Raw genomic sequence first — 21,443 nt, 5'->3', positions numbered from 1 at the left:
ATATATCGGCACTTGATTGGGGTTTATCAAATTTTCTGATAGTTGAATTCAAGCAATTCCAAAGAAGAAAACATATTGCATTCATTCATGCAGCCACAATCCGGTGCAGACGAGATGTCGAGATGTAGCTGGCCGAAGGATCTGGCTATGACACGCTGTGGACCCTGTGCAGTGCTTAGAGGACGCATAACACCAAGCTACTGGCTCGTCCTCTTCTGCCGATAACAAATGGAGCAATCGTGACCGCTCATCCGCTAGTAGCCGGCCAGGATCGTCGCCAGGTTGCACTGCCGGACCGTGCTTGCCGCAGCTGATCCGAATCGCTCCGCCGAATATCCACCCGCTCCTCTCTGCTCTTCAATAGTCACTCGCCTCCGGTAGTCGTCCTCGTCCCCCCCAGGATTGGCGTGGAGTAGGGACTCATCCAGACGTGTGTTGATCTTGTATCCTGTTGGTAAGGAATCGCTAGCTTGCTCGGACGGATAGCTCGTTTGTTCTGCGGATTCTTTTCTTCACTTTTGGGCCCCCAAATCCCTGTCTTTCTTCCTGGGATGGATAATCCAATCCGTTCTGTTCGTTGCGGTATTGCTTGCTTGCTTGCTCTGTGGTGGAGTAGTAACAGCAGCTTGTTCCTGCCAAAATCTCTAGGGGTTTAACTGAACCCCAATGCCCCACGTTAGCTCCGCCCCTGGCGCGGAGAAAGATTTGCGGTTTTTGTTTGACTCTTGCTGGTGTCGGATGAGGTTAGGGTGAATTCCTTACGGTAGGAGTAGGGCCAGGGATGTTCTGATGCCAATGGAGGTGCATATGGCTGCGGAGGTTTCAGAGCCCAGCTACGTGGTTGGGTGGAGGAGAGCCGCAAAGAAATGTGTTCTGGTCAGGCCTCGCCTTCTCCCCGTTTGCAGCGTAAGTGTCAGGTTATCACTGGCATATGTTGGGAGAGAGGTGAGCGAGCGCCAATGGTGACTTGTGTGCGCTTGAAAGTTTTGCATTTCCTCTAGGTTCAATACTGGGCCACGTAATTCAATTAGTTCTGCTGAACACAAGTGCGCAGAGCCGCAGATTGAAAGAACTAGCTGATAACAGATTGACGTACTTTTTTTGCCTGTCCTTATTCTCCTTTTCTTTTTAAAGATACAACAACACTTGTACCACTTTATTCTAATATCGAAAAAGATACTGTAGCACTAGAACTATAGCAAACCCATTTCTGTGATTGCAAATATTAGTTGCTTTAGCTTTAGCTTTAGCATATGAGTTAAGGAGTAAGACAGCATGGACTTGGTGCCCTTCATCTATTCCCAAACTTTGCCAACTCGTAAGTATGTGTGGGAGGAGAGAGAATGGGAAATCGGTCTTATTTACTGGTGGCCACATAGACATTCATTCAACAAGGTGTACTAATTAATTGAGATAAATGTGTCTTCAAACTGTAGAACGGCATATATTCGAGAAAAAAATGTTTGTATGGCTAAAACGGATTATGTTCACAATTGGAGGGAGTAGTGTTTTCTTCACCTAGATTTGTTTTCATGTTGTGGTCACTGGTCACCTTATGGTGATATTCTATCCTGTAGTTACTTTTCCCCCCTTCGTTACTAATTCCTAATTTATATCTACTAGTTTTGTAGGGCCTCCACATTTTTTAACTGGAAGTGAAAGGATTATGAGGATGGCACATTTGATCGCTAACTGTAGTTTCAGCCCCTCTACTGCTGATAATACATCCTCAGGATCACCTAGGTATTGCCATAATGTTGTTCAATTACAAAACTCAAAATCTTCAAATCTGTTCCACAAATCTTGTCCCATGAAACGGAGGAAGTCATATGTCACTTGTGCTAGTGCTGCTGTTCAAGGACAGACACAAACACTTCTTACTGGTAGTCAGCAAGCATCTGGGCATTCATTCCTCCAAACCTAAAAAAGTAATGATTATTGGCGGAGATGGATACTGTGGGTGGGCAACAGCTCTTCATCTCTCCAACAAAGGTTACGAGGTTGCTATTGTTGACAATCTTGTTCGACGTCTTTTTGATCACCAGCTTGGTCTTGATTCCCTTACTCCCATAACATCCATCCAAAATCGTGTCCGTAGATGGAAGTCTCTCACTGACAAGACAATTCAACTCTCACCGTATGTGTGACGTCCGTTTTTAGCGCGGCTCAACCTGGTTCTTCAGGCCATAGCCCAGCTCCAGGCCTAGCTCCTGGCCAGCGTAGCTCAGCCCATCTCCCCTCTCTCTCTCTCTCTCGCTGATAGTTGGGCCCCGCTTGTCAACATCGTCTTCCGCCCGTGCCCGTGTCCGCAACCGCCGCGCAACTCGCCTGAATCCGCCGACGCACGTCCAGCCCTCGCGCCCACGTTCCCCACAACGGCACGTACTCCTTCTGCGCTTTAAGTTGCGCCCGTAGCCCCGCGCCTCCCTCACCCCACACTCCCTTTTGCCAAGAGACCTGAGCCGCCATTGCTGCCGCTGCAAAGCTCTGTCGTCCGCCGTGCTCGTGCCCTCCCCATCGCGTCTAAGCGTGCCACCGGATTCATAGGAGCACGAGGATCGTTCCCCGCTGCTTCTCATCGCCCTGCGACCGCCGTAGCTGTCCTCTCGTCGAGCTCCGGTGAATCTCGCTGCCATTCACCGTCGCCGACCTTCCCCGTTGTTTTCCGAGGTCAACTTACCGTCTCTCCGGCACTGCAGAACCCTGTGGGAGCTTCCCTGCCCATCAATTCCGCAGCTTCATCGCCGTAGACGTGGTTCCGCCGAGCACCGACTGCCGCCGCCACTTCTCTCCGTCGCCGACCGCCGCCAAGACCCCATCGGTCGCCATGAAGCCCTCGGTGAGACTCCCCATCACTTCCTCTTTCGATTGCGCCATCTCCCGTAGACTTCGGTAGGCCGTAGCTCGATATTGCTCTTCGCTGGCGATGCTCCGGCAAGACCCGAGGTGGCGCCGCAGTCCTTCTGTAGCCACCAGCTGTTAAACCTCCCCAACCGCCATGAGCCGTTAGATCTTCCTTCAACGCCCCAGATTAGATCGGCCAAACCCCATACCCCTTCGGTCTACCATGAACCAGTGGACTTAGTCCATGGCGCTGGTCTACCGTCCCAGTCAGCAGCCCCGTTAGGCGCCACGTTAGCTCCTAAGCCGAGTCAGCAGCCGCGTAAGCCGCCACGTCAGCCCACCTGAGCCTAGTCAGCCTGCTGACGCAATAAATAGGTTTTTTGTTACAAAAATAATTTCCTTATTCTCTGAAATTAGGTAATTTTACATTTAGGCCCCCAAACTTTTCTATTTTCACAAATATGCCCCTGGTTAGTATTGTATTTTACTTTTAGCCCCCTAAACTATTGTATAATTACAAATAGGTCCCTAATTTTTATATATAGGTCCCTAGAACTTTCTATTTTTGTAATTTAGCCCTTGTATTTTTTCAGAAAAGCCCCTATAGATTAAACCTATCACAACTTTTTCATACGAGCTCTGATTTAGGCGATTCTTGCGCTCCCGCGATCGTAGCAACGTGTACTATCCAGTAGTAACCTTTTTATAGTGCATTGCTATTGTTTTGTGTACTGTTGTTAGATATTGTGTTTGTTTATTTCTGGTGTGCGCGATTGCTTTAGGAGACGAGCAGTGTGTGAGCTTGCAGGACCAGGCGTTCGAGGAATTTGATCAACCCGCATTCGAAGGCAAGTGTCCTTGATCACTTTGATGCCATTGTAGGACAATGTAGCTTTTATTTTTCTAGATGCATGCTTCTTTAATATGGAATCCCATGGTTAGAGTTTTACTAGATTTTGTTTGGCATTCCTTGTCGCCGTTGATGAGTTATGGGAAATAAAGGGTAGTGTGCTAGTGCTGTTGTTGGAGCAAGAGTTCGTCTTGCCCCAGCAAGTACGGTGAGAGTTTCTTCTAAGGAGGAGACTCAAGCTTGGAGACGAAGTTTAAGAGGAACACGACGAATGTATTGATGGTAGAAAAAATGGATCGATCTGGGGGGAGTATCACAACGTGACTTGGTATTTTTTCACCTCTGTGTCTTTCTGCCGTCTAGCCCCCTCTAGCCCAGGCGACCATGGCCCCTATTTATAGGGTCGTGCGTAGCTTGGCGTACAAGTTATCACAATGTACAAATATATGGGATCTGACCGAATTACTGGGCCATATCCTGGATAACTACTTTCTACCCTACCAGGGAGATAAATATCCATCGTAGTAACTATCGTGGTGCCTACATCTTGAGGGGTAAGCTGGTCGCAACCTGCGGCCCCGCGCCGCACTGTCAAGGGTGTCAAGATAGCCTCCATTACGCCAGGGTGTCAGAGCGGTGTCCACCAGCCTAGGCGTTTAATGCTGGTCACCTCCTTGCAGGCAAAGTATGACCAGTGCTCCTCTTCTGGCAGATCTTTCCTGAGGCCTGATGACCCACCATGTAGCCTCCGGGAAGCCGGCCTAAGCAGCTGGAGAAAGGGGCCTCGGGAGGCATGGCTCCAGGAGGTGAAAGCTTCGGGAGGTAGGCCTCCAGAAGGCTGGGGCTTTGGGAGGCCAAGGCTTCGGGGGACCGAGGCTTCGGGAGACCAAGGTTTCGGGGAGCCAGGCTTTGGGAGGCTGAGCCTTCGGGAGGCCGGGCTGGTTAAGCTAAGGGAAGACTTCGCAGGTACGAAGAGATGGCGCAAAGGAGTCTGATGCCTTCGGAGGTCGAGCCTTTAGCTGAGGGTCCAGAGATCAAGGCTCCGGAGGGACCTGGATAGTAATCTTCAACCATTATCCTCCGGATTACGTGTAGGATTAGGGGACCTCACGTGTTTGCCTGGCAGGATGAGACGTGCCACTGCCGCGTTTTGACTGGCCAATGCGAGGGGTTGTTTAGGGTCTTGTGCCCACGCCCCTGTCATGCACCGAAAGGAGTCTGGGTTATTAATGTGACGGGACGTCCGTGCGAGAAAATGAGGCGTTCATCATGGAACGCCACCACGTGTTGGCGGAACGACCGGGGTATGGCCACAGTTCCCTCAAGCATTCAATGGCGGACACCGCTGTGTCGGTTACGCTTCATCTCCCTAGCTTACGTTGCTGCTTGGCCCGGGTATAAAGCTGGGGTCTCCCGGCTGGATTCTTCACAACCCTACGAGTGAGCAGTTAACCTTGACTTGAGTATTGCGTTGTCTTCCTCCTTATCCTCTTCGAAGATGTCAATGATCTCGATGGCTTTTTCGGGAGTCGGACCGTTCCGATCGTCGGCAGAGGCACCGGTGGCCATGCTGCTTCCCTCTCAGTAGGGGAGGCGGCTGCCTGCCGCTCTGGCCTGACCCTTAGCTCGGGAGGCCACGCTCGTCGGGATCATCGATATCTCTGACGACGATGAGGAGACCGACTGGGATCTCGTGCGGGGGGAGAGTGATGAGGAGAAGCAGGCGTCTGTGGAGATGACGATGACTTTGACAGCGAAGGAGGAGGTTGGGAAGGCGAGGGACAAGGCCTCGCCGGTGACCTCCTTGGACCAGTTTGTGAAGCCTATTACCCGGCATAACAGTGCAACCACGAGGATTATATGGGTACGGCCTGACCAAATAATTAGTTGTCTTCCATATTCTGTACGCACCAGTGGACGTTTAAGTGGCACAAGAGTGGGCCTCTACAGTGGATGGAATCCCTGTTAGCGGTGAAACCTTAGTTGGTGCATACAGATTTGGAGGCGCTTTGTAAAGGCCTTGTAGTGAGACCCGGGCTCTACACCCCGGAAGTGTAAAGCAAAACGGGAATCACGACTCGTGGGTAAAGTGTGTAAACTCTGCAGAGTGTAAGACTGATCGATCAGCCATGCTCATGGTTAAGAGCGGGCTTGGACTTCTTCATAATTAGTGGGGACCTTGTATAGTTGGTTTTGGGTAGTCATGTGGTGAAACCCTGATGAGTCAGTAGCCGGATATGGGATATCTGGTGAACTTGGTAGTCAGATGGAATATGATGAGTTGTCTTCTTTAATGTTGGAGTTATCACATAGTAAATAGGTTGCTATGTCTTTTGAGTCCTAGATTAGTTTGGCATAGTTGCAGTCAGCCTGAGTCAAAATTTCCTTATCATAAAGCCTACATATCATGTTTTCCCACACTTGCTGAGTACTCTATGTACTTACACTTGCCTTCTCCTAACTTCTTGATGCTGCTCAGAAGGTGATATTTTCGAAGACCTTTCGGATGATGGAGCCAAGTTTTAGGCAAAGGAAGACATTGACTTGAAGACCATGTCATAGGCTGACGCTCCCCAGACAATGCATGTGGATGGATGGAAGTCCTGCTGCCGCTGGAAGCTATCTTAGTGTTTTCTTTTAGACCTGCGGGTCCTTTTGTAATGAATATTATTGTTAATTAATGACACAGTTATGTATCACTGATGATGTCACTGCATGTATGAAAACTTGATCCTAGCATACATATTGAATACATCTGGTTTGTTCTCTTGAAAACCGGGTGTGACAGAGGTGGTATCAGAGCCTTGTTGACCGTAGGATACAAGCCTAGCTAGAAATGGTCGATATTAAGGACATATCTCCGTAAAAAAAAACTAGTTTTTGAAAAATCTTTTTCTCAGCCCATGTTGTTTCTGCTCTCCCTTCTATTGGCTTTGTTTATAATTTTTTTTTTAAAATGGTTACTGACTCCTCTCTTTCAAAATTTTAGATGGCATGCACAAAGCAGACGCCCCACAAGCTGGTTGGAGGCTTCATTCCTGTGAGAGCTCCCTCAGAGGTTACTTAGGCATTCCAGTCACTCACAGAGTTTCATTCTTTTGGACTACAGGTGAGGGAGTTACCTCGCAAGCTCTGGATGATCCTCAAGGGCCTAGGCTATCAGGAGGCCCCAGTCTACAAGGGGATCTAGACACCGCTCAGCAACCACGGCTACGCCTGGATGGTGGAGGTAACCATCTTTGAGAAGAACCCGGATGACGATGGAAGCAAGGTGCGCAGGATCCACTCAGCCGTCGCCTCGAGAGAGACCTTCGCGGATGGGATCAGCGACGCAGCTCGCTAGGCACTGTTAGTCCTCTGTGCAGAGTACCACGGCGTCCTTCAGACTACACCGTACCACTTCTACCCACAACGTGCGAGTGACAGCTTGGAGGTTACCTTTGCCCCCACCAACAGGGAGGGTGACGCCAGACTGGTGGAGTAGGTTCGCTTCATTGACACCTTGACACATGAGCTAGACGGAGCCCTCGACGAGCTACATGACATGCACCTGAGGCTCACCGAAACAGAGGAGAGGGTTTGCGCCCTTCAGGCGATGATGCTGGAAGATTCAGAAGAAGAACCTGAGGAGAGGCCTGATCCAGAGTTGCCTCGCTCTCCCTCTCGCAAGAAGCTCTGCCTTGAAACTGCTCTACAATTTGCACCACAAGATCTTTCAGAGGGTGGCGATAGTTCCTAACTTAGCACTTTTCCCAGTAGTAGTTTAGCGTTGTTTAGATGTCGTTTCTTGATGTAATGATTTTGCTTGTTTTCTATGCTTTGAGCTGGGTGTTAGGATTGCTTTGTGTGTGTCGATGCGATGTGAAAGTTTGTCTTTCGCAGTTGTATCTGTCCTCAATCTATATGAATTAGTTTTTGAATCTTCATAATGCTTCATCTGTCTTTGCCCTGTTCTCGTGCCCAATCTCATGTTCTTGCAACTGTCAGATGGTGAACACAAGGAATGTGAACAATTCTGGCGTCGACAGGAACAACGCTGAAGATGGTAACACCAATGCTCACCCCCAGGATGACAACCAAGACACATTTCCCTCCTGGAACAGGCGAACCAACCGTAACCCAGTGGACCTAATACAGATGATGGCCGTGCAGACTCAGATTCTACAGGGATTGGCGCAGGCCATGGCGAGACTTCAACATGCACCTATAGCTTATCTGACACTGCCACCACCACTGCAAATGCAGTCGCGGAACAAGTTAAAAGGACTTCCCGAGAACCAAGCCACCTACTTTTGCACAGGTAGTCGAGCCATTGGATGTTGATGATTGGCTTAAGACAATTGGAAGCAAGCTGCAGATTTCTCAGTGCACAGGCAGGGAAATAGTCCTCTTCGCTTCACACCAGCTTGTAGGACCAGCTTCAGATTGGTGGGTAGCATACACAGCTGCCCATGATGACCCCTAAGAAATTACCTGGAGAGAATTCAAGGATAGTTTCTGTAAGCACCACGTGCCAAAAGGGGAGTGAAGCTTAAACGGAGAGAGTTCCTAGGATTAAAGCAAGGTCCCATGTCAGTGCGTGAATACGTTACCAAATTCACATAGCTATCCCGCTATGCCCCCGGAGATGTGGACACGAATAAAAAGAAACAAGATTGTTTCTTGAAAGGTTTGAACCCTGGACTCCAGTACTCCCTCTTAGCTAGTGAGTACTCAAGCTTCCTGAAGCTTGTTGACAGAGCCTTCATTCTAGAGAAGAAGAAGCAGAATTTAGGAGAAGAGCACAAGAGGATGATGCAGGGTTAGTCCTCAGGCAGCAACACATGTCCCCGCTTCAACCCACCTCCCTCAGGACAAGTGTATCGCCAGGCAGGTCAGAACCAGCAACAGAGGGCACCCAACCAGGCTTCAGGAACCTTCAGTCAGCCGAAGCAGTAGTTCCAGTAGCAACAACTCTCTAACTACCAGGCCTCATGCCCCATGAACCAGAACTAGCAGCAACAGGGTCGCAATGGCTAGGGAACCAGTACCATTGGCCCATGTTTCAACTGTGGAAACTTTGGGCACCTTACCAATAAGTGCCCCAAGAAGCAGCAGGATCAATCCAACAACCAGTAGCAGAATCGCCCTGGAGGTTAGCCACAACAACAGCTTCATCGGAACTTCATAAGTGGGTGAGTCAACCACGTCGCAGCAAAGGATGCCCAAGATGCCCCAGATGTGGTACTTGGTATGTTTCCCACCAACTCTCACCCTACTACAGTTTTATTCGATTTCGGAGTAACACACTCCTTTGTTTCAACTAAATTCGTAGAAAAGCATAATCTGCTGGTAGCCGTAATGAAAAGTCGATTGGTAGTTAGTTCTCCAGGTGGAGAGATGGAATCGAGGCATGTATGCCCTAAGATAAGCCTTGCCATAGAAGGGGTAGAATTCCCTGCAAACCTTATCGTCTTAGAATCTAAAGGGATAGATATCATTCTGGGAATGGATTGATTGGCTAAATTCAATGGAGTGATAGGATGTGCTACCAAGATAATCAGTTGACACATACATGCGGCACCAAGGTGGAGTTCAAGGCCACAATAGAATCAGGAGGGAATATCAAGCTTAACCAAGACAAGGCAGTGGAGGAAGTCAGAGTAGTCAGCGAGTTTCCGGATGTCTTCCCTGAAGAATTGTCAGGTATGCCACCAGATCGAGACATTGAGATTGCTATTGAATTAATACCTGCCACTACTCCTATATATAAGAGGCCGTACTGAATGGATGCCAATCAGTTGGCAGAGCTCAAGGAGCAAATCACCCTAGGGAGCCTCGATTATCTTTGTGCCAAAGAAAGATGGAACTCAAAGAATGTGCATCGATTATCGTGCACTTAATGAGGTGATCATTAAGAATAAGTACCCCTTATCTTGAATTGAGGATTTGTTTGATCAGCTAAAAGGGGCATGTGTCTTTTCCATAATTGATCTGTGATCAGGGTACAATCAACTAAAGATTCGAGCATCGGACATCCCCAAGACTGCTTTTGTCACCTGATATGGTTTGTATGAGTTTACGGTGATGTCTTTTGGATTGACCAACGCCCTAGCATACTTCATGTACCTCATGAACAAGGTTTTTATGGATTATCTGAACAAGTTCATGGTTGTGTTCATCGATGATATCCTGGTCTTCTCAAAGGATGAGGAAGAACATAAGGAGCATTTGAGGATGGTCCTGCAAAAACTTAGGGAAAATCAGTTGTATGCCAAGATGAGCAAGTGTGAGTTTTGGTTGAAGGAAGTCTCCTTTCTAGGTCATATCATCTCAGCAAGAGGAGCATTCGTTGATCCTAGCAAATTGAAGGAGGTCCTAAACTGGAATCCACTGCAAACCGTTTTAGAGATTTAGAGTTTTCTGGGTTTAGCTCGATACTATCGTCGCTTTATAGAAGGCTTCTCCAAGATCGCTAAGCCAATGATAGAGTTACTGGAGAAAGGAAAGGAATTTAAGTGGACTCCTACTCGGGAGGCCAGCTTTAATGAATTAAAGAAGAGATTAACCACCGCCCCAGTGCTAATCATGCATGACACACAGAAGCCGTTCTCGGTGTACTGTAATGCCTCGCGCCAAGGGTTGGGATGTTTGCTAATACAAGAAGGCCACGTGATAGCTGATGCTTCAAGACAATTAAGGAAGCACGAGGAGAACTAACCTACTCATGACTTAGAACTAGCTGCTGTAGTTCATGCACTCAAGATTTGGAGACACTACCTGATAGGGCAGAGATGCGAGATCTTCTCTGATCATAAAAGTCTGAAGTATATGGTTGGAACTTATCAAGGGTTACAATTTGGGAATCAACTACCATCCCGGAAAAGGTAAATGTAGTGGCAGATGCCCTGAGCAGAAAGGCTTATGTTAGTATGATGACCTTAGAAGAAAAACAGGATGGATTATGTAAAGAGTTTGAGAAGCTTAATTTGCTCATTGTGTCCAGCGCAGACGCAGTTGTAATGGAAGTGGATTCCACTCTAGAGTAGGATATACGAAAGGGCCAACAGGAAGATGAGAAGATCTTAGAGATCAAGCAACTCATTAAGAAGGACAAGGCTCCAAGATTCACAGAAGATGAGCAAGGAGTGGTGTGGTATAAGAAAAGAATATGTGTTCCGAATGTCAAGTCCATTCGGGAGTCAATTTTAAGAGAAGCCCATGAATCAGCTTACTCCATTCACCCGAGAAGCACTAAGATGTACCAGGATCTCAAAGATCAATATTGGTGGTACGGAATGAAATGTGAAGTAGCAGAATATGTGGCTCTGTGTGACATATGCCAGCGAGTTAAGGCTAAACACCAGAGACCAGCCGGACTGCTACAACCATTGAAAGTACCTGAGTGGAAATGGGAAGAAATCGGCATGGATTTTATAGTGGGATTATCTCGAACCCAATCCGGGTATGATTCTATATGGGTCGTAGTAGATCGGCTAACAAAGGTAGCTCACTTTATACCAGTCAAGGAGACATATAAGGGACAAAGTCTCGCACAATTGTACATGTCTAGGATTGTGTCTCTGCATGGAGTACCCAAGAGGATAGTATCTGACCGAGGTACCCGGTTCACATCACGTTTCTGGCAGCGACTACATGAGTCCATGGACACCATGTTGAACTTTAGTTCAGCTTATCACCTGCAGACTGATGGACAAACGGAAAGAACCAACCAGATTCTAGAAGATATGCTGAGAGCATGTGCTTTAAAGAACGGAAAGAGTTGGGATAAGAACCTCCCTTATGCGGAGTTCTCATATAACAATAGTTACCAAGCAAGTTTAAAGATGGCCCCTTTTGAAGCACTATATGGAAGGAAGTGCAGAACCCCACTATTCTGGAATTAGACCGGAGAAAGCCAAGTATTTAGCCCAGAAGTCTTAAAAGATGTAGAAAGGCAAGTGCAGGAGATTCGGAACAACATGCGGACCGCGCAGTCAAGGCAGAAGAGTTATGCGAACAATCGACGTCGGGAGATGACCTTTGAAGTCGGAGACTTCGTGTATCTCAAAGTGTCCTCGATCAGAGGTCTTCGTAGATTTAAAGTCAAGGGTAAACTGGAACCCCGATACACTAGACCATTCCAGATACTAGGAGAGGGGAAGTGGCATATCAACTAGATTTACCATCCCAGCTCTCCGGTGTGTACGATGTGTTTCATATCTCGCAATTGAAGATGTGCCTAAGAGTTCCGGAAGAATAGCTACCAATGGAGGAGCTGAATATTCAGGAGGATCTTTCCTATTCGGAATACCTTGTCAGGATTCTCGAAATATCTGAATGTGTTACCCAGAGCAAAAGGATTCGTATGTGTAAGGTACAGTGGAAACATCACTCAGAAGCTGAAGCCACCTGTGAGAGAGAAGATGATCTAAAAGCAGAGTTTCCCAGTCTCTTTCCCGATCTTTCTGAATCTCGAGGACGAGATTCATCCTAAGGGGGGTAGGTTTGTGATGTCCACTTTTAGTGTGGCCCAGCTCGATTCTTCAGCCCGTAGCCCAACTCCCGGCCAGCAAAGCCCAACCCATCCCCCCTCTCTCTCGCTGACAGTCGGGCCCTGCTTGTCAGCATCATCTTCCGCTCGCGCTCGCGCCCGCGTCTGCAACCGCCGCGCAGCTTGCCCGAATCCACTGGCGCATGTCCAACCCTCACGCCCACGTTCCCCGCAACGGCATGCACTCCTTTTGTGCTTTAAGTTGCTCCCACAGCCCCCGCACCTCGCCCACCCCGCACTCCCTTTTGCCGAGAGACCCGAGCCGCCATTGCTCCGGCCGTCCGCCGTGCTCGTGCCCTCCCCGTCGCGTCTGAGCGCACCACCAAATTCGCAGGAGCACGAGGATCATTCCCCGCTGCTTCTCGTCGCCCTTCGACCGCCATAGTTGTCCTCTCATCAAGCTCCGGTGAGTCTTGCTGACATTCACTGTTGTTGGCCTTCCCCGTTGTTTTCTGAGGTTGGCTAACCGTCTCTCCGGCACTTCAGAACCCCGTGGGAGCTTCCCCGCTCGTCAATTCCGTAGCTCCATCGCCGTAGATGTGGTTCCACCGAGCACCGACTGCCGCCGCCGCTTCTCTCTGTCGCCGACCGCCACCAAGACCCCGCTGGCCGCTGTGAAGCCCTCGGTGAGATTCCCCGTCACTTCCTCTTCCGATTGCGCCATCTCCCGTAGACTTCGATAGGCCGTAGCTCGGTATTCCGCTTCGCCAGCGATGCTCCGACGAGACTCGAGACGTCGTCGTCGTCCTTCTGTCGCCGCTGGCCGTTAAACCTCCCCAACCACCGTGAGCCGTTAGATCTTCCACCGACGGCCCAGATTAGATCAACCAAACCCCATACCCCTTTGGTCTAACATGGATTAGTGGACTTAGTCCACGACGCCGGTCCATCGTCCCAGTCAGCAGCCCCGTAGGCGCCACGTCAGCTCCTAAGCTGAGTCAGCAGCCGCGTAAGCCACCACGTTAGCCCACCCGAGCCCAGTGAGCCTATTGATGTAATAAATAGGTTTTTCAGTAGAAAAATAATTCCTTTATTCTCTGAAATTAGGTAATTTTAGATTTAGGCCCCCAAACTTTTCTGTTTTCAAAAATATGCCCATAGTTAGTACTATATTTTACTTTTAGCCCCCCGAACATTTGTATAATTACAAATAGGTCCCTAAATTTTATATATAGGTCCCTGGAACTTTCTATTTTTTGCAATTTAGCCGTTGTAATTTTTCAGAAAAGCCCCTATAGATTAAAACCATCACAACTTTTTCAGATGAGCTCCGATTTAGGTGATTCTTGCGCTCCCGCGTTTGTAGCAGCATGTACTATCCATCAGTAACCTTTTTATAGTGCATTGCTGCTGTTTTGTGTACTGTTCTTAGATGTTGTGTTTGTTTCTTTTCGGTGTGCGCGATTGCTTTAGGAGACGAGCAGTGTATGAGCTTGCAGGACCAAACGTTCGAGGAATTTAATCAACCCGCATTCGAAGGCAAGTGTCCTTGATCACTTTGACACCATTGTAGGACAATGTAGCTTTTATTTTTCTACATGCATGCTTGTTTAATATGGAATCCTATGGTTAGGGTTTTACTAGATTTTTTTTGACATTCCTTGTCGCCGTTGATGAGTTATGGGAAATAAAGGGTAGATGTGCTAGTGCTGTTATGGTAGGGGTAAAGATTAATCTGCACTAATGTTTATACAACAAGAATTTGGGTATGGTAATCTTGTAGTAATATGGTATATGGATCCCAACTGGATAGTTAGTTTGAGGTGAAGCTGCACAACAAGTCTGTGGTTGTTTCTTTGGGGGATCTTAAGGACCGGTTTGTGAAGCGTGTTACCCGGCATAACAACGCAACCACGAGGCTTATATGGGTACGGCCTGGCCAAATAATTAGTTGTCCTTCATATTATGTACGCACTAGTGGATGGTTAAGTAGCACAAGAGGGGACCTCTGCAGTGGATGGAGTCCCTGTTAGCGGTGAAATCTTAGTGGGTGCATATAGATTTGGAGGCGCTTCGTAATTAGTGGGGACCTTGTATAGTTGGTTTTGGGTAGTCATGTGGTGAAACCCTGATGAGTCAGTAGCCGGATATGGGATATCTGGTGAGCTTAGTAGTCGGATGGAATATGATGAGTTGTCTTCTTTAATGTTGGAGTCATCACATAGTAAATAGGTTGCTATGTCTTTTGAGTCGTAGATTAGTTTGGCATAGTTGCAGTCAGTCCGAGTCAAACTTTTCCTTGTCATAAAGCCTACATGTCATGTTTTTTCACACTTGCTGAGTACTCTATGTACTCACGCTTGCCTTCTCCCAACTTCTTGATGTTGCTCAGAAGGCGAAGTTTTCGAAGACCTTCCGTATGATGGAGCCAAGTTTTAGGTGAAGGAAGGCGTCGACCTGGAGACCATGTCATAGGCTGGCACTCCCCCGGACAACGTATGTGGATGGATGGAAGTCCTGCTGCCACTGGAAGCTATCTTAGTGTTTTCTTTTAGACCTACGGGTCCTTTTGTAATGAATATTATCGTTAATTATTGATACAGTTATATTATCACTGATGATGTCACTGCATGTATGAAAATTTGATCCTGACATACATGTGTAATACATCTAGTTTGTTCTCTTGAAAACCGGATGTGACAACATGTGATTTTGATTTCCTCTCGGAAGCCTTCAAGTCTTTTGAGCCAGATACTGCTGTCCACTTTGGTGAGCAAAGATCGGCACCATACTCTATGATTGATCGTTCACGGGCAGTCTACACACAGCATAATAATGTTATTGGAACACTTAATGTCTTGTTTGCCATTAAAGAATACTGTGAAGAGTGCCATCTGGTTAAGCTAGGAACAATGGGTGAGTATGGAACCCCAAATATTGACATTGAAGAGGGATTTACCACTATTACTGACAATGGAAGAACTGACACCTTGCCTTCCCCAAAGCAAGCGAGCTCCTTGTACCATCTAAGCAAAGTGCATGACTCCCACAACATAGCATTTACTTGCAAGGCTTGGGGTATAAGGGCCACAGATCTTAACCAATGTGTAGTCTATGGAGTCAGAACGGATGAAACTGCATTGCATGAAGAGCTATCCAACAGGTTTGACTATGATGGCGTCTTTGGGACAGCACTAATAGGTTCTGTGTTCAGGCTGCTGTAGGGCATCCACTTACAGTTTACGGAAAAGGTGGTCAGGTATGTCTTTATTATCTCTCTCGCATTGCCATATGAGGAATTGGCCATGAATTTTTTTTCTTCATTTATGCAGTCTGTTCTTTATTAAGGTTCTCCCCTCTTTTCAGAAATACGCCTGTGGTTGAAATTGTTAGTATCCATCAGTACATTTTTTAAGTTAAAATGCCAGCTAGCTTTTGTTCACTTAGGTCCTAGGATGTGAAATCACCGTTACAATTTGACATAAATCTTGGGGCCTCCAAACTAGATAGTGATTAGTGAATCATGCACGCTGTAGCTCAGCTCAGCAAGTACTAAAACTGAGTTGTTCATATGATTCTTTTTCCTGATAGCTGCTCCAACCCATAATCATTTGATAACGTGTAGTGTAGTTTTAATATTTATGACTGAGGTACCCTGAAGATCATACAGATGCAAATACCGTCCTTTAAATATCGTGTGCAAAAGTAACAATCTAATAAACTATCGAAATGCAGAGACCGGGATATATTTATTCCATTATCTAAAAAATAAACTATTGAACAACCTTATAGGACGGTGACGTTGTACTTTCAGTCGCCACTTTAAATTTATTTTGATCAGCGAAGTCTAGCATAAATTTACTGACCAACTTGTTGTTCTGCATCCTCCAGACCCGGGGATATCTGGACATCAGGGACACTGTGCAGTGCGTTGAGCTAGCAATAGCCAACCCAGCCAAACCAGGCGAGTTCAGAGTCTTCAACCAGTTCACCGAACAGTTCTCCGTCAACGAGCTGGCCAAGCTGGTCACAGCCGCCGGGGCAGAGCTCGGATTGGGCGTGCAGACCAAATCGGTGCCCAACCCGCGAGTTGAAGCCGAGGAGCACTACTACAACGCCAAGCAAACAAAGCTCATCGAGCTCGGCCTCGCTGCTCGACTCAGTGCTCAAGTTTGCCATCCAGTACAAGGACAGTGTCGACACGGCGCAGATCATGCCGAGCGTGTCGTGGAAGAAGATGGGCGCCAAGCCGCGGACGGTCTCTGTTTCGAGGCAACCATCTCTTTGGAATATAATGTCAACCATGACATCGACATTATTGATATGACAATGTAATAATTATTCGCATTAGTATAATGTGCTAGGTAGTGAGGTGTTTTACGATGTTAAGGGTTTCATTTCTTGTCTCCACGACTCGAACCTGCAATTGAAGAGCTCATGTGTTGTTGATTCTGTTGTCACCTCGAGATCTTGATCTGCAAATATGGACTGATGGTTACCTCTTAACTGATCGAACCCTGGCAACTAGTGAGATGGGGAATATGATATGATTCTAAGCACGTGCAGCAAGTTTTTAAAGCAATATGCTAATACTGTCTTTACTTCCCCATTCCGAACACATGAAATTCCTACAGAGAGAGGGACCCGTGTCTCTTCATGATCTAACAAGTATTAGGTATTTTAATCCTCAAATAAAGTTTCTAGTAGCTTAGATCATCTAAGGTTGTTAGGGTTCGATTTCTCCATGGTGATGGGTGCGTTTAGGTACTTTTGCTTCCTTCGTCGATGGCCATAGCGGATTATCCGAGTTCTTCGATGAAGATATACGAAAGTATGTTTTCCTCAGCCTAATTGCAAACGGATTCGATGGAATTTTACTCCCTTGATTTGAGCGCTTCTTCTTCTAGGTTGTCCATGGTTCAATTGATGATGCTGGCTTTGTGTTCCGGGTCACTAACTTGTTCAGTGGTGCTGGCTTGCTGTTAGATAAATGAAGATGGTCAGCATTGTGGTAGTGCTTGTCTGCACGTATCTCTTGCGGTGTTCTAAGATTAGAGTCTCTTTATTTTGTTTTTGTAGATTTTTTGTGTCTCGTATTTAGTGTTCTTTGTCTCCATGTGTTTTTCAGTGATTTAATGAGACCCTAAGGTGGTAAGGATACATGTCGGACTTAGAGATTAGAATTATCGCCTATATTTATGTTATGTAGTTAATCTCTAAGATCTTTTTTAATATTCAGGTTGTAATCATTGTCATTATTTTAATATAATACATGTCCTGTTGGAAAAAAAAATGTAATCTCGAGTCATGTGCTTTCGAAGAGAGGAAGTCGTACCTACTTGATCCCAACTGTCAGTACTTGGTGCACACGATCTGGGACAGTCTAGTGCACCATCGGATGAACTGTAGGCCTCAGATTAAGTACAGTTCGATGCATATTCACGCCTTTTGTGTTCCGAGTAGATTTTTTTATATTTTTTAATTCAGAAATTTGTAAATATATATATATATATCTATTTGAAAAAATTGTACAAATATACTCATATCATCCATCTATCGCCCTTCCGTGCAGACCCCACTAAAAAATTGTCACCCATGAAAGGGCCTTCCACACGGGTCCTACTTAAAAAAGTTATCACCGGTTAGAAGGACGATAGCTTTTCCTATATAAGAGGTAAGAGGTGCCAACCTCCTACCCTTCATCGACTCATTTCTTTCTCACTGACATGCGCGTGCGAGAGAGAGGAACAACGATGAAGTCTTGCTCGATTTTAAATGCTGTGGAGGTAATAGTTCTAACCAGGTTTTTTTTCCAAACTAGTTAGGATAGTCATCCGATATAGTTTGTGATAGCTTAGCCATACAATTTAGTTTTGGATATAGTTAGACATCATATATATATATGATTTAGTGATATTAGAGCAATGTTAGTAGATCTAATTTAGTGATAGTTGTACTGTTACTAGATCTAGGTTTTAGAGCAACGTAGAGTAACTGTTAGTCCTAGGTTTTTTTAGGGATATTTGTACTTATTAGATCTAGGTTTTTACTGCAACGTAGAGTAACTGTTAGACCTATTTTTTTAAAGTAACATTAAATGTTTGTATTACATTATGTTGTTGCAGATCTGGCATATAGTTGTTATAAGTTGAAATAATAGTAGAGTTTTTTTATCGATCGTGAGCATGTATGTCAGATAAGTGATATTTCAAGATTTTTATAAAGAGAACGAGGCATTGTTTATGGTCTGCAAGAGGTAGATTTGTCGGGGTTTGATCAAAGGACAAGGATATAGCTAAACCAATGGAAAAGACTTTTATGGTATTATATGTCTAGTTAATGCGGGGTTTCAGACTAGATCCTGAGCAACAAGAGCTGGCCGTTAGCGTTGTAGTGAACTGTGGAAGTGAAAATGTTTACTGGGATCTATTCTAGATAACTGCTACCTCGGGTTGGAGGAGGAACTTGGAGTGGGCAACTGAAAGAGGTTGGTCATCTATGCTGCTTGTTCAATGGAGGTACAGGGAGGGAGTTGGGGAGTTGTAGGTTGTATGTACTATGGAGGATGATGATAAAATGGTGGTACACGAGGTGAAAGAACTGAATGTTGGACAATCCTCAGCCGATCCGATGGAACCAACGAGTGAGATAGACATGGGGAACTCATCCCTAGTTTAATGGAATAGATGGAGCGGGAGGACTGAGAGGATATGAAAGCTCATAAAGATGACATCTTAGATGATGAGGATGATGTTCCTGTCCCTGCAAACTGGAACATCCTGATTTCGCAAACCTAGTAGTAAATGAATGTTATCATGTGTCATGGAAGTATAGTCAGAACGAGGTGTGCCAGGGGGCCAGATACCCTAATATTCAGGCTGTCAAGGATGATGTGTGTAACGCACCGGGTAATTAGATTACCCGAAACTCCGTGTTTCCACTGTACTTGTCCCATGATCAGTAGCAAGTACACACGGTGACAACAGTGATATCACATCCATACATTTTACAAGGTGAATATGTTTAATTAGATTAAATTTACAACATTATGACCAACTGGTCCACAATATAAAAGGATATGCAGCGGAAAAATACAATGAAATAGATTAAAATATCCAGCGGGTCTTTCTTGTTAGAGCATGGGTATATCATGGGGTCGGTTGATAAAACTTTATTCACTCTCAGGCATGGCAAAGATTCCCTACTTGTTCAGATTTATGGGGATGATATCATTTTTGGTGGCTCTTCTCATGCACTTGTGGCTAAGTTTGCAGAAACTATGAGCAGGGAGTTCGAGATGTCAATGATGGGCGAGGTCAACTTCTTCCTTAGACTTCAAATCAAGTAATGCAAGCAGGGCACATTTGTCCACCAAACGAAGTACACCAAGGAGCTGCTAAAGAAGTTCGCAATGAGTGACGCGAAGCCCTTGGCAACGCTGATGGTTACCTCGACTGTGCTTGATCCTGATGAAGATGGGAAAATGGTGGACCAGCTGGAGTTCAGGAGCATGATTGGCTCCCTCTTGTACCAAACGGCGACAAGACAAGACATCCACTTCGCCGTCTACCTCTGTGCGCGCTTCCAAGCTTCACCAAGGAAGTCTCACCGCCAAGCGTGAAACGCATTCTGAGGTACCTTAAGCACACTCTTAAGTATGGACTCTGGTTTTCTACTTCCTCTTCGCTTTCTCTTTGAGGTTTTTTTATGCGAATTTTGCTAGGTGTAGAATTGATAGGAAGAGTACTTCTGGTACGTGTCATTTCTTGGTACTTCTCTTGTGTTTTGGTCTTCTCATAAGCAGTCTAGCATTGCACAGTCACCGTTGAAGTTGAATATGTAACTAATACTAGCTGTTGCTCAAAAATTTTATGGATAGTTGCTACCTTAAAGGACTTTGGGTTAGATTTTAGAAATGTGCTATTTTTGTGTGACAACACCAGTGCTATAAGTTTAGCCAATAATCCAGTTCAACACTTTAGAACCAAACACATCGATATGAGATTCCACTTTCTGAGAGACCACAATGAGAAGGGGGGATATAAATTTGAAATATATTGATATCTAACACTAGCTAGCCGACATTTTCACAAAACCTCTAGATGTTACTAGATTTACCTATTTGAGGGGAGATCTTGGTATGTGCCATCCCTATGGCATTGTATGAGGGGGAGTTGCCTTTGTATATACTCTGTCTTATTTTCATATAGGGAGTTACCATCCCTATGTGCCATCCCTATTTGTATTGCATCGCATCATGTAAGATAATCATAGTAGTTGAGTTTTGACTTGTATGTCTTTAGCATTTTTTATTGCTAGATTTGAATTTTAACTAAGTTGAGTAGTTGTGCGAAGCAAGCTTTTAATCTTAGGCTCTTCTTGATGTTTTAACATAAAATATTTCAAGCAAGCTAGATTTCCTTAAAATGAAATTTGGCAATTTTATGAATCATGTAGACTATGAAATGCTACATTCTTGATCACCATGTCCGTAATTACTTTGGCTTATCAATGCTTATGTTAAGACTAGTTTGATGAATATCTTGCTCTAGGCTTCTTGGTTCAAGTTAGGGGATTAGGGAACATTGCACTAAGGTTTCTATCCTTCTCAAATGTTTAGCTCATGATAGAATCTTAGGGGAACATCTGTTCCTTGTGTCGCAAAGATATTACTTAACTTGATTATGTGAAAATTTGATTCATTGTGAAAATATGAATAACCTTGTGAAATCAAGTATCTTATGCTAAAATATGATTCAATACGGTTGTCTTGAAGCTTTAAGGTGTTTGCTGCACTCAGTCGTGTGACACTTTGCTTGGATAAGAGACAACTTGAGGATAAAAATGAAAGAAATGTGCCTAATTACTCAATTTTATTTTAAATCACTTGATCTAACTAAGCCTTGGTTTCATATGTGAGTGTTTGCAAAGCCTACTGACATTTGAGATAAGGCGCCAGTTAGATCAAGTGATTTAATAGCAGAATAATTAGGTGCAAGAAATTTGTAAGGCGCCTATTCACCCCATTTAGTCGACTATCTTAGTTCTACAGGGGAATATCCCTGCTCAACACAGTAGAATTCTGACATTGTAAAATTTAAAATCATGTACCATGAGCTTTATATTAATTGTAAACGTTTACTTTTGCGAATAAAATTATTGGTCTTTAGTCCCTCTTCATATTACTTAAATTTCTCAAAGTAATGTAGAAAATCCCCATCTGATTAGTTCACTTTTTAAAAGATCTCAAAACCAATGAATTGAATGATTTGATTA

The 21,443-nt window shown here is 45.4% G+C and overlaps 1 pseudogene; it reads left to right on the top strand.

The window, feature by feature from the left end:
* The first annotated feature begins 348 nt into the window (after nt 1-348).
* LOC133928066 (UDP-sulfoquinovose synthase, chloroplastic-like) lies at nt 349-16,494 on the top strand (annotated as a pseudogene).
* Nucleotides 16,495-21,443: the final 4,949 nt, after the last annotated feature.

The sequence above is a fragment of the Phragmites australis genome, chromosome 9 (genome assembly GCF_958298935.1).
Source record: "Phragmites australis chromosome 9, lpPhrAust1.1, whole genome shotgun sequence".
Lineage (NCBI taxonomy): Eukaryota > Viridiplantae > Streptophyta > Magnoliopsida > Poales > Poaceae > Phragmites > Phragmites australis.
Note: the sequence above shows the minus strand (reverse complement) of the source record. Positions and strands in the feature narration are given on the sequence as shown.